Source organism: Myxocyprinus asiaticus, chromosome 19 (genome assembly GCF_019703515.2).
Source record: "Myxocyprinus asiaticus isolate MX2 ecotype Aquarium Trade chromosome 19, UBuf_Myxa_2, whole genome shotgun sequence".
In the NCBI taxonomy this organism is placed as follows: domain Eukaryota; kingdom Metazoa; phylum Chordata; class Actinopteri; order Cypriniformes; family Catostomidae; genus Myxocyprinus; species Myxocyprinus asiaticus.
The window spans coordinates 45,747,711-45,761,299 of NC_059362.1; the positions used below are offsets into that span (position 1 = coordinate 45,747,711).

The 13,589-nt window shown below is 35.7% G+C and overlaps 1 long non-coding RNA gene across 1 annotated transcript; it reads right to left on the reverse strand.

The window, feature by feature from the left end:
* Nucleotides 1–664: 664 nt before the first annotated feature.
* LOC127409762 (uncharacterized) lies at nucleotides 665–12,693 on the reverse strand. The gene is made up of 3 exons (XR_007892037.1): nucleotides 12,631–12,693; nucleotides 2,245–2,497; nucleotides 665–778 (listed from the first exon to the last, which is right to left on the reverse strand). It is a non-coding gene; the product is annotated as an uncharacterized LOC127409762 (long non-coding RNA).
* Between the last annotated feature and the right edge of the window lie 896 nt (nucleotides 12,694–13,589).

Sequence of the window (13,589 nt, forward strand, 5' to 3'; positions counted from 1 at the left end):
ATTCTGTTTTGATGAAGAAAGAAACTCAGATACATCTTGGATGGCATGAAGGTGAGTAAATTATCTGCAAATTTTCATTTTTGGGTGAACTATTCCTTTAAGTAAAATGTACTTATTTTATTTACCGGTGAAATATACTCAAATAAGCGAATAAATATGACAGGGGTTTCTACTTTAGGATTGATACATGATGACACATTGTAAAGATAACAATCATAAATAATATTTACTTATATGCTAGAGCAATAAATTTGACATGTTTGAATAGAGTACAAATGTAGAATTTACTTTTTCATGCTTTAACTTATTTGAATGATTAACTTATTTTAACCAAATTGAATGGAGTAATTTTTAACTAAATTAAATGAATAAAAATTACAATATTTTGTGGGTGGGTCTTGATCTGGGCTCAACCAGACTGCATTAGGAAAATATTTTTTAATCAAAGCTTACATCACGGAATTAGATTTTTATTGACAATGTAAAAACATGTATCTGAAATTTCTATTGGTAAAATTGAAAACATAAGGTGAAAACGTTTTCTATGCTGGTTCTTAGACCAATAGGTCTTGTTTTGGAAAGTGTTTGGTCTTGATTTTTTTTTTGACTGACAGGAAACAGACCAGAACACGCTGACAGAGTTGCAATCCAACAAAGACAAAACAAAGGAGAGTATGTATATATATAGGAGCTGGTATACATATTGGAGGCAGGTGCCGCTGGTGACAAGCTGGGTGGAGAAACAATCAGTTGTCCTGGCAACAGAGCTGAGTGGCACCTGCTAAATACAAGAGGGAGAGAGAGGGAAACACAGACACCAACACAGGACAAGACAGATTGGTATGGGTATATTTTAGATATAATGGCCATTGTGCTTATATTTTCTCCCAGCTAATGCTGGTAATTATACAGGGGACCTTCTAACTATGTACATTATGAAAATGTTAATTTTACAAATTGTATTAGTTTTTCATCATTTTGGTCACATTTTAAAAATGAACAAGTCAATGCATTTAATCAATAAATATGATAAAATTTAATATATTATATTTTGTTACATGTTTATAGTTTGCATAATATTTACTATTTAGTTGTATTTACATTATAAGCCTGCAACCTGACCCGGGCCAGACGGTACCTGAGAACCCGATGGGTTTCGGACCGGGTTCGGGTCAGTTTTTTTTAGTAGGACTTTGGGTTCGGGTCAGGTTTGTAATTAATGAAAAAATAAACAGGCTTACCGAACTTGTTTAGCGCACGCCCTCTCACTCACAGACACGCGCAAACCGAAGAGAAAGAACGTGTTTTTGCGCACGTCTGTTCTGTTTCCTCATCGTTTTCTTATGTAAACACATGCTGGATGAATGTCTTTGAAAGTTGCACCATGTCTCGCTGTTTCTTCAGCGTCTTGCGCAGGACCGGCACATTTAAACACGTGTTGAGAAGAACTTTCAATTTTCAAAATAGTATATCGAGACACCTGCGCTCTGTTTCATTCTTGCGCTGCGTCTAGATTGTTTTTAGCGGAAGTGTCACAAACATTCAACGTTCTGAACAAGTTCAGGCTGTATAGAGGGGACTGTTGCATTGTTTCATATTTTGAAACCAAGTGAAATTTCAGCGCATAAACTCTATTGCTCTATTGTGTAATGAGGGGGTGCCGTGCCTTTATATGTTTACAGTTTCAATAATGTTGCGAATGTTGCCTATATGCTTACATAAAACACAGCCTATTGCAACAGTAATTTACATTGATTTTTTGAACACCTAAAAACTGGTACTGTCTCTTTAAGAAAACCTGCATTTCTCCAAACAGCGTCTTTAAATTAGCGCATGTTAACGAAAGAGACTCGAATGGCTTTATCTCATCTGTACTACACAATTCATTCACTGGTGAGTGAAATCTAAACATTTACCAGCCAGTCGCCAAATATATAGGCTACATTTTTAGTCGCATAGCGCGAAATTTGGTTGCAAATGCGAGTGATTTTTCTCTCAATGTAGTGGAGGGATTCGCATAGAGTAAAAGATCAGTCTTGGGATTTAAGAATCGATATCGAGATCGTTCAAATGAAGATCGCGATGCATCGGGAAATTAATATTTTTACCCGCTCCTAGGTTTGGGGCACTTTTCAGCTGGATGACCAGCTAAACCAGCTGTAACGGGGTAAACGGGAAAGGAGGCGGCGAGAAGTGGGTGAAGCATCAAGGTAAACAAAAACACACATAACCACAAACACATACAGGGCAGCTGCCTGAAGCTCTCTCTCTCCCGAACCTCCGCCTCCGGCGGCCTTTATCCCCTCGTCAGCTTGATTAGCCTGGTTAGGGGCCGGGCGTGCGTCATCACGGCCCGGCCCCGCCCTCCTCCTTGCCACAGTAGCTTGCCCAGGTTGAGACCAGCTAAGACAAGCAAACCAGCTTCGGCTATATTTTTATCCAACATCGTTAGGGGGTCTAGTCTTGTCTCCAGCTCTGCTTACTGTCCCACAAGTGTCTTGATCAAAAACACAGTGGTGATAGTTCATGAATCAACTCTTGTGGGGTTCGAACCTACAATTAATCAGTTACCAGGTCAGATAATTTTCAACAAGGCATCCTGTTCAGGGCATATACAAACCTGTTTTGAAAATGTCAACAATCTCTACAACCTCTGCAATAAAACAGTAATTAGTTACGTCTTCTCTATAAAACACAAAACTCTCATTGCCTATTATAGAAGAGCTGCTCTGGAGAACGACTGTGTCATTGAGTTTGTTGGAGACAGATTGTAAATTTCAGCTGCGTCTGGATTAGCTTGACTCAGTCACATTCTCTGCTGACAGAAAAACGAGTGTTATTGTAGAGCGCAGACGCACTGCATATCAAGATGTTGTCTAGGACGGGGTTATTAGTGGTGTTTGCTGCCCTGTTCACATTGGATGTAAGCGTCACGTTGTATTACGTTAAAAGCAAATCGCTCACTTAACAATGTATGGATGGCCCGTTCTGTTGCTGACACACTGCAAAGCTACTCCAGCCACTTTATTCAACCATCCATATCAAATAAATGATGTTTGTTTCCCCAAATATCATACATGTGAATGGTAATTATGTGTCAAATCGACAACATTTTTAGAAACTTCCACGGCTGAAATTTAAGATTTTGTTAATACTTTTTCTATTGAAAGATAAACATAAATGATGGTGAAAGCCAATATATTAAATGACATGGATCAATATTTACTGAGTAATCCATTATTTTGTAGAGGGGGGTCAAAAGGACAATTTTCACTTGTGGTTTTGGAGCAAAATTACAGGTAAAAAAAAAATAACCTTAGAAAGGTGTCCGCATCATTATTTTATTTTTACTCCGAGACTGGTACATATATTACTAATACCAGTTGACTTCAGCACCACTGGTTGCATTATATGCCAGTGGTGTGAGTCCAAAATTGGAAAAAGCAGCTGTTTTTCCAATGTTAGAGTGCCTATAACTCCAGAAGTCTTAAAGATATCTTTATATCCTTTTAGATTCAGGTTCAGAACAAACTTTCCTTGTTGCTTCTTCATTATTAAGGCAAAATCCCAGATATATGGGGCTCTCAATATGGCTCCATCTGAAAATTGTTAGATTTGATTTATTTTCAATGGTAAATAAAGGTACATTTCTAGTTTCAACATTGTTTGTACTTCAGATCTAGAAAAACTAACTTCATTCCATGTGACTCACATTTGGTTTACGACAACTGAAAATGGGTAAAATTGAACAATTTATGCATGGAGCCACATTTAGAGCCCCATATCTCTGGGATTTCACCATATAGAGCCTTAAAAATTGGGATGCAAAAAGGAAAGTTTGTTTTGAATCAGAACCTATAAGGATATTAAGATATCTTTAATACTTCTGGAGTTAGAGGCACTCAAACTTTGGAAAAACAACACATAAAAGTGCTTTTTCCCATTTTTGGACTCGCACCATTGCCATATAATGCAACAAGGGGTGGTGAAATCAACTGATTTTAGTAACAGATCTACCAATCTCTGTGTACAAATAAAATAATGATGCTCACACCTTTCTAAGGTTATTTTTTTGACCTGTAGTTTTGCTCCAATATCATAGGCGAAACTTGTAATTTTAACCCCTCGACAAAATAATGGATTACTCGGTAAATATTGATCCATGGCTTTTCATATTTTGGCTTTCCTCATCATTTGTGTGTATAGTTCAACTGTACAAAAAAATTAACGAAGACCTAAATTTAGAGCCGAGTTCAGAGAATGACCCTGAATCTTTTTGGCTTGAATTTTATTCGTTACATATTTAAGTAAATTATGATGCCTCAAATCATGTGGCCTGTTGAGGAGAGGTGTGCTAATTTTTATGGATTAAAAGAACAAGCACATTTCCTCCAGAAAATGTACAAATGTAGTTATTTTTTTTTACTTGTGTGAAGTGCCCTCTTGTGGCAAAACCATGTATTACAATAAGTGAATATAGGAGACACTGGAAGGAGTGGAACACACACACACACACACACACACACACACACAAATTCCAGGATGGCCATAAATTTCCCCCAGCTCTGCCCATCTGCACATTTCTCCTATGTGATGATGTGTTCTCAGTATTTGAAAAAAAGACAAACTAATCTGTGGTGACGTTAATACCCTTAATTTAAATTATAAATCCTGATATACAATCTGATGTTACCAATGCAATATGCAAACTGCTGTTAAATCTTTCAGTGTGAGCTGTGACAACAAAAGGGGAAAATCTGAGCAATTCCTGCCCTTAAAACAACCGGTACAGGGCCTCACTACTGTGAACATTTATTTCATTATTTAGTGCCTGTTACAATAACACTGTGATAGATTTAGCAGGCCCTTTTCTCAAATTAATAATTGTGTCCAATTTACAGCTGCACATCAAATCTGTGAAATGACTTCTACATCGCACTGATCGCAGTCTCATTTTTTTTCTCTTTATAAAGTGTTGATTCAGTTTCCACTGCAGCCTGGATTTTGATTCATTGCGGGCAGCGCAGGGACTTTCTGCACTGTAAAGAAAAAAAGTCCATTTTAGCATTAATGTATTATACTGTATTTGACAAATCTGAGCTGAGAGAAATGCAGAATTATCTTGCATTGCTCCTCTTTACAACAGTTTGAGCACGGTTGCCACGCACTGAAAAAAATTACTTAGAGATTAGCTGGCTCAACAACCCTAACGTAAGAAAATAAATAGCTTTTACTCTGAAATGTACATGTTTTTAATCTTTTTAGCTTTGCTTAATTTGCATGAATGTGTACAACACAAAATATTCTTCATAAGGTGAACTTGGAGTGATACATATAGTAAATAATTCACCATTAGAGTGATTAGTGTTCCCTTTGGTGAAGTTATTCAGAATTTTTCCTTGCGCATGTGAATGTGTAACTGAAGTACAGCTTTATCTGCACTTCTCTGGGGAATCAATTTTTTAATGACTGACTTCAGTCATTATTTACGGAAGCCCTGAACCGCATTGTGATTTAACATTTTTTTTTTTTTTAGGTCTCCTTCCTGAGCCTATGTCCTACAGATATTCTCTCTCTCTCTCTCTCTCTCTCTCTCTCTCTCTCTCAAAAAAATAAAAATAAAAAAATAAATAAATTTTTCAAAAATAATAATTAAAAAATACATAATAAAAAATAAATTAAAACATTTTCCTCTTTAAAAAAAAAAAAAAAAAAAAAATTCTCAAAGAAAAAAAAGAGAATTTTTGGGCTCGCTAGCTAACAATGAGCATGCGGTGCCAACCTCGGCCATCAGGTGCCACTATCAGTAAGCATGAAATCTTACATGTTGACAGATGACAGCTGTGGTACTTGATCTGTTGATTTATAGTTGTACAATACTCTAACAAGAATGTTTTGCAAATCTTAACATGGGCCAAAAATGTAAAAAAGCACCTTATCAATAGCAGCATCCATATTCCCGCTGGTGAATGTCATCAAACAACTAGAAATAACTCCCGTTGTTACACTTGACAGCGAATGCCATATGAAACACGTAACCTAAAAATAAAAAAAATTCTCATGTGTTGCCTCTTGAGGAGAATTTTTTTCCCTTTTGATTAAATTAGAGGGAAAAAATGTTTTTGAAAAAAAAACAAACATTTGAGACAGAGTGCGTCCGAGCAGAGCAGTGTAGTCCGATTACCAAACAAATGACTCTTTTGAGTCAGTTCTTTTGAATCAACTGCGTGAAACATACAGACCAAGCAGTGTAGTCCGATTCCTGAATAAATGACTCTTGAGTCATTTCTTTTTTAATCTACACTGCGAGCAGTGAAGTCCTATTCTTGAACAAATGACTCTTTTGAGTCGGTTCTTTTGAATCTACTGCATGGAACACCCAGTGTGACCAGTGTAGTCCGATTCTCGAATGAATGACTCTTTTGAGTCGGTTCCTTTGAATCTACTGCATGGAACACCCAGTGTGACCAGTGTAGTCCGATTCTCGAATGAATGACTCTTTTGAGTCGGTTCTTTTGAATCTACTGCATGGAACACCCAGTGTGACCAGTGTAGTCCGATTCTCGAATGAATGACTCTTTTGAGTCGGTTCCTTTGAATCTACTGCATGGAACACCCAGTGTGACCAGTGTAGTCCGATTCTCGAATGAATGACTCTTTTGAGTCGGTTCTTTTGAATCTACTGCATGGAACACCCAGTGTGACCAGTGTAGTCCGATTCTCGAATGAATGACTCTTTTGAGTCGGTTCCTTTGAATCTACTGCATGGAACACCCAGTGTGACCAGTGTAGTCCGATTCTCGAATGAATGACTCTTTTGAGTCGGTTCCTTTGAATCTACTGCATGGAACACCCAGTGTGACCAGTGTAGTCCGATTCTCGAATGAATGACTCTTTTGAGTCGGTTCCTTTGAATCTACTGCATGGAACACCCAGTGTGACCAGTGTAGTCCGATTCTCGAATGAATGACTCTTTTGAGTCGGTTCCTTTGAATCTACTGCATGGAACACCCAGTGTGATCAGTGTAGTCCGATTCTCGAATGAATGACTCTTTTGAGTCGGTTCCTTTGAATCTACTGCATGGAACACCCAGTGTGACCAGTGTAGTCCGATTCTCGAATGAATGACTCTTTTGAGTCGGTTCTTTTGAATCTACAGCGTGAAACATACAGCATGACAGGGTGTAGTCTGAAACATTAGGATTTTGTATTTTTTTTTTTGTACATTTTTTTTTTTTTTAAATTTATTTTACATTTTTCTTTGATTAAATTAGAGGAAAATTTTGTTTTTGTTTTTTAGAGAAAACAATTTGAGAGAGAGAGAAAACAATTATAGGACATAGGCTCAGGAATGCAGTGAGGCACCTAAAAAAGTTTTTTCACCTGGTGACATTTTTATTTTTCACAGTGCGGTTCAGGCCTTCCGTATTATTTTCGTTTAAAACAATAATATTAAAGTTCATTTGAAACGACGTGCCATAAGCTGTTAAATCTTATTTGTGTGACATACCTTTTTAAGTTGAATGAACTGATATACTTGTGTATATATAACAAAGATTTTCTAGTTGTGCTTACATAAGATGACAATAAGTTGTATTTACTTAAAAAGTGTGATAAAAAAAAACCCCGCTACATATATATATATATATTTTAGGTCAATCCAACACACCATTTTTTTCAGTGTCTGTTAGATTTTTGAGGATACATGGCACACTTATGTCCCAGTTCGCATACTATCTATTCTAAATAGTATGCAAGATTAGATTTAGTGCATTAAAGTAGTATGCCAAAGGTGCCCGGATGGCACACTTTTTGCAGTGGATTTTCGAAGTAGTTTGCATCTACTTTTCAGCTTCTCACACATTAAAAAATTCTACTGAATTTCTACTGAATTTCTTAGGTGCATCTACATCAGCTTTAAATGTATAAACCTAAAAGTGAAATTTTTCACAGGTTATTTAGTGCAATCACAATAATTATCACATAGCTATCACAATTCAAAATGTAGCCTTAAATTGCCATGTATTGCTTTTCTGTTGTCAGCATTTCAATTGCCAAATTTCCATCATTTTCAGTTTTCATTGGCATAAAAATATGTTTTCTCTCCTGTTAATAACATAATTTATTTTCTATTTTTGAAATACATTATAACATTATATAACCTTTTCTTTTTTCATTCTCTGTGTACTAAATGTAAACATTCTAGAACGAATTAGTTATTTCACACTTCTAATTAATGTACTCGACGTGTATTGAGGAGAAAAACACCGTGATTTTGCTTGTTACACTTTGACAAGTAATTTCAGGCTTATACTGTAAATAAGGGAACATTATTTCTGTATTCCAGGTAGTTTCTTTTACAGTATAAAACCCCTTTGAGCAGCTGGGAGGAATTTAACTAACCGTTATTTTTTTTTTTACAATGTTATAATGAAATATGGCGTTCATGTGACTCTGAAATTACTACCTTGAGGATGTTTCCTGCCTTGAGTTATGCGTGTGTGAATAAGTTCACATTGAGCCGATGGTGTGGTGTGGCATTGATACCATATGGTGTTAATGGGGCTTATTTACTTATGAAAGAAACTACTGGGTGCCAGGCTATATGTTTCTCCATTAAATTGTCATGAGTTATTAATCACAAACACACACACTTAGTATTTGAAGGGTTGATGTTTGAGGACAATTCAACCTGAGAGTTTCACTGCCTTGAGTCTTATAGTCCGAAACATAATCTACGCAAGAATGTGAATGTTTCTAGCTACACTCTATTTCACACAATTCTGCGTTCAGAAATGTGTTCTGACACAATTCATACGCAACGCAACTATTTATTACATTTATTCTGAACTGATTTCATCTTTTAATGATTACAATGACTTTTGGTTCTGTTACGAATGTGTTCTTCCACTGACGCGGACACAACAACGCCCTAAAATACTCTGACGTTGTTTCCTGCTACCATTCAGTGGCACAGCAACATCGCTATTGAATCAGCAGCATGAAAAACATACCACATGACCAGTCCGATTCCCGAATGAATGACTCTTTTGAGCTGGTTCTTTTGAATCTACTGCGTGAAACATATAGCACGACCAGTGTAGACTGATTACCAAACAAATGACTCTAATGAGTCTTTTTATATATATATATATAATTATATACGTTTTTCTCAAATAAATAAATAAATAAATAAATCCTCTCAAAATGAAACTTTTTTTTTTCCTCTACATTTTTTTTTTTCTCCTGAAGAGTCAGCACATGAGATTTTTTTTTTTTTGCTTGCTAGCTAACAATGAGCATGCGGTGCCAACCTCGGCCATCAGGTGCCACTATCAGTAAGCATGAAATCTTACAAGGTGACAGATGACAGCTGTGGTACTTGATCTGTTGATTTATAGTTGTACAATACTCTAACAAGAATGTTTTGCAAATCTTAACATGGGCCAAAAATGTTAAAAAGCACCTTATCAATAGCAGCATCCATATTCCCGCTGGTGAATGTCATCAAACAACTAGAAATAACTCCCGTTGTTACACTTGACAGCGAATGCCATATGAAACACGTAACCTAAAAATAAAAAAAATTCTCATGTGTTGCCTCTTGAGGAGAATTTATTTTCCTTTTGATTAAATTAGAGGGAAAAAATGTTTTTGAAAAAAAAAACACATTTGAGACAGAGTGCGAGCAGTGTAGTCCGATTCCCAAACAAATGACTCTTTTGAGTCAGTTCTTTTGAATCTACTGCGTGAAACATACAGCACGAGCAGTGTAGTCCGATTCCTGAATAAATGACTCTTTTGAGTCGGTTCTTTTGAATCTACTGTGTGAAACATACAGCACGAGCAGTGTAGTCCGATTCCTGAATAAATGACTCTTTTGAGTCGGTTCTTTTGAATCAACTGCGTGAAACATACAGCACGAGCAGTGTAGTCCGATTCCTGAATAAATGACTCTTTTGAGTCGGTTCTTTTGAATCTACTGTATGAAACATCCAGCTCAACCAGTGCATTCTGATTCCCAAACAAATGACTCTGAGTCGTTTTTAGAAAATCTACAGTGCGGGCAATGAAGACTGATTCCTGAACGATTGACTCTTTTAAGTTGGTTCTTTTGAATCTACTGTATGAAACATCCAGCTCGACCAGTGTAGTCTGATTCCCAAACAAATGACTCTTTTGAGTCGGTTCTTTTGAATCTACAGCCTGAAACATCCAGCGTAACCAGTGTAGCCCGATTCCCAAATTAATGAATCTTATGAGCTGGTTCTTCTGAATCCACACAGCAAGACATACAGCGCTTTATAGCGAACGAATGGCCTAAAGCAGCACATTCTTTTACTGAATATAAAACTTACTGAACTGCAAATCATTCATTTGGTCATGTCCGATTTTGATATGACAGTGTTGTTAAAGATACACATTATTATGAGTTTTTTTGTAGCTAATCAGTGGTATTTAATAAAATAAAAATTAATAAAATATTGTTATTAAAAAGTCTGTGTAAAAACACCATTTGTAAGAATCTGTTCTGTTAAAATCAGATATTATCTCTTCGTTTGGTAACAGATTGTTAAGAGCAGTAAATCCAATAAGAACTGCATTTCTTATTTCCGAATATTTCTTCCTCAAAAGTACTAAAAGAATCGTTAATGGTAAACCGTTACGGATCTGGAATCGTTACGGGGAATCGGAACCAGAATAGTTAAGTTCCTCACGAGTCCCATCCCTAGCCGTGACAATATCTGACCTGAAAGAGAAAACTGACCGTACAAGAAGACAGTCTTGCGTTGTGTTACGAATTGTGGTCTGGCACATTTTGGAATGTAATGATGCAATAAAATCTAGCCTGCGTGGTTAGAAACGTTTGCATTGATCATGTTTCAGGCCTTTGTGAGGGAATTTTCCTCGCCACTTTTGGAGCGTGACTGCGGCGGTGCATGAGCGTCTGGCTGAGGCAGCTGAAATGCGACACCTGCAGCTCTGAACACCCAGGCATTTTATTACAGCTCATTAAGATTGTGAATAACTCGCTACCACAGTTCCATTAGCAAGAGTGGACACCTGTAATAAAGTTTGCATGGGGGCACACATTTCATTCTGGTTTACTCTAGTCTTTAAATGGTCATTCCACCCAAAAATTGAAAATACTGTCATTGTTTACTTGTCTCGTTCCAAACCCATATGACTTCCTTTCTTCTGTAGAAAACACTGAAGGAGATCTTAGGCAGAAAGTTGGCCTCAGTCACCATTCACTTCCATTGTATAAAAAGTGCATGCATATAACAATGATATAAAAAGTGTACATACAGAGCACCAACTAAATTCAGTCAAATGCTCACATGCTTATGAGCATGTGCCATTACTCCATTTACACTGAAATGGACAATTAATAAAATTAAAATGGTGATATGTCCTACTGTGATTATTAAACTCGCGCGCTTCATCACACGTGTGAAGCCGTTTATACACTGAAAACACAAACTGATCAAAACAACACATTTTATGAGCATCACACGCTGTGCTTGTAGATTACAAAGAAAAGTGCACATTCACTGTGAAGCGCACAACACCTGCAGACTATATATTTATATATTAAATCAGAGAATTTTGTGCTATATAATAATTACACTGGTGTGTGAAACAACCGTCAAAAACACAGAACGGAAAAGCCTTCATGTCAAAATAAAAGTTTGATTCAAAATAAAAGCTTGACGGCAAAATTGAAGATATCGCGACAGAAATATATAACTACTGTGTAGTAATAATAATAGTTATATATATATAATATATTTTGTTGTACTGAATAGATGTTTTCATCAATGATTTAATTTATGCAGCACTTTATTTGACCAAAATAAGGCCAATTTTGTGTTTTGGATTATGCTATGAGGATCTTTACTGAAGCACTTCATTTTATTAAAAAATACAATGGTATGTTGAAAAGTAATTGTTCTAATTTCATTTGATTTAAGGTTTAAATGTATTTCATTAGACACTATGTTGATGATTAAATTGATACAATTTTAAAATATGGAACGGAAAACACAGAATTTGGGGGGAAAAAATAGAATTTAGAAAAAAAAAAGAAAAACTGATTTCATAGGGTCCTACTTAAAAAAAAAAAAACGTTAATTAAGAAACTCTTCAAGGAAACATGCAATTGATGTAATTTTTTATTTACATTGATACATTTTACTTTGTTAAAAAGGCTAAAGGAGTGTGTTCAATAACATCTTGTATTTGACTGGTATTCGTAATGAAATATTGGTATCGTGACAACACATCTGTATATGCAACATGTTTTTTAAAATTCTACAAAAATGCCCATTTTCATATATCTAACATAACATATATGGAGTTTATGGTATTTAAATATGCTGGCCTCTATATAGGCCCAAATATATTAACTATAATTTTATTTATACAGTATTTGTTCATATACGGCCATATATTTTAAATTTCTGTATGGGGCAGAAACTTCTGTAATTGGGAGAAAAATGTGCTTAATTGTCATTAAAATAATGTCATAATGCAACAAACCTTAATGGTCCTAAAAACAGGCATCATTTTCTTTATGCAAAATATAATTTCTTATTTCTTGCTGTTGATTTAAGGTTGAAATATTACCTGGATATGTTCTTGACCGGTTTCATGAGATTCCGTTGAGATGTTTCACACTCTCTGACCGTGACTCACAAGAAACAACTCACTCAAGTTTTCTACTAACAAAAGGTTAGTTAACCCTTTAAGCTCTGAAGGTGTTTTTACAGATTTCCTGTTTCAGTGGCATACCCAAAATGAAATGCTAATAACTCAACCAAAAAACAAAAGAAAAAAAATTAGTCGTGTCTTGTATCATTGTAAAGAAAACTTTTCACATTTTTAAATTATATAGATTATGATATATTCTGAGACTCTCAGCCTAAGAAACTGCTGAAAAACCACAAAAATTTACTTTTTTTCTGATTTGACATTATATATCTCTGGGTGTAAATAAAGTGGCTCCAAAAAACTGCTTTTGTTTTGTTCCCGATCATGTCACCTGTAACTGAGAAAACATTTGTGTTGATACGACAAAGCAATCAAATGTTATAACATTACAAAAATTACTTATCATAATGTCCAAAAACATAATAATTGTACATAAAAACGAATTACACATGCAAACACAACCATGATTAAAGGTTTGCATAGCATGCAGACATGATTTTAGTAATGAGATTTCACAGAATGAGTTTCATTCTGTGTCATTTGAGTCATCATTGAGTCTGTTTCATGTATTTGGCGCCATCTCCTGGTGACCATATGTAACATTGTACTTCATGTGGATTATCTAATGATCTATGTATCTGATTACCATGTGTGTGGGCTTGATTGAAAGATAATCACCTCCTCTTAAGTAATGGTATTTTATGTTCCGGTTATGTTTCGTGAAGTTATAAGCGAAAAAGCGGCATATAAGCAACACCCACATAATTGTAAAAGACATATACTTTGCTATTGCTTGCTATATTTTTGTCTGTGAGTAAAACGAATTGGTTGGTTGTATTCTGCTCTTTAAGAGCTTTCCAACAACATATGACACA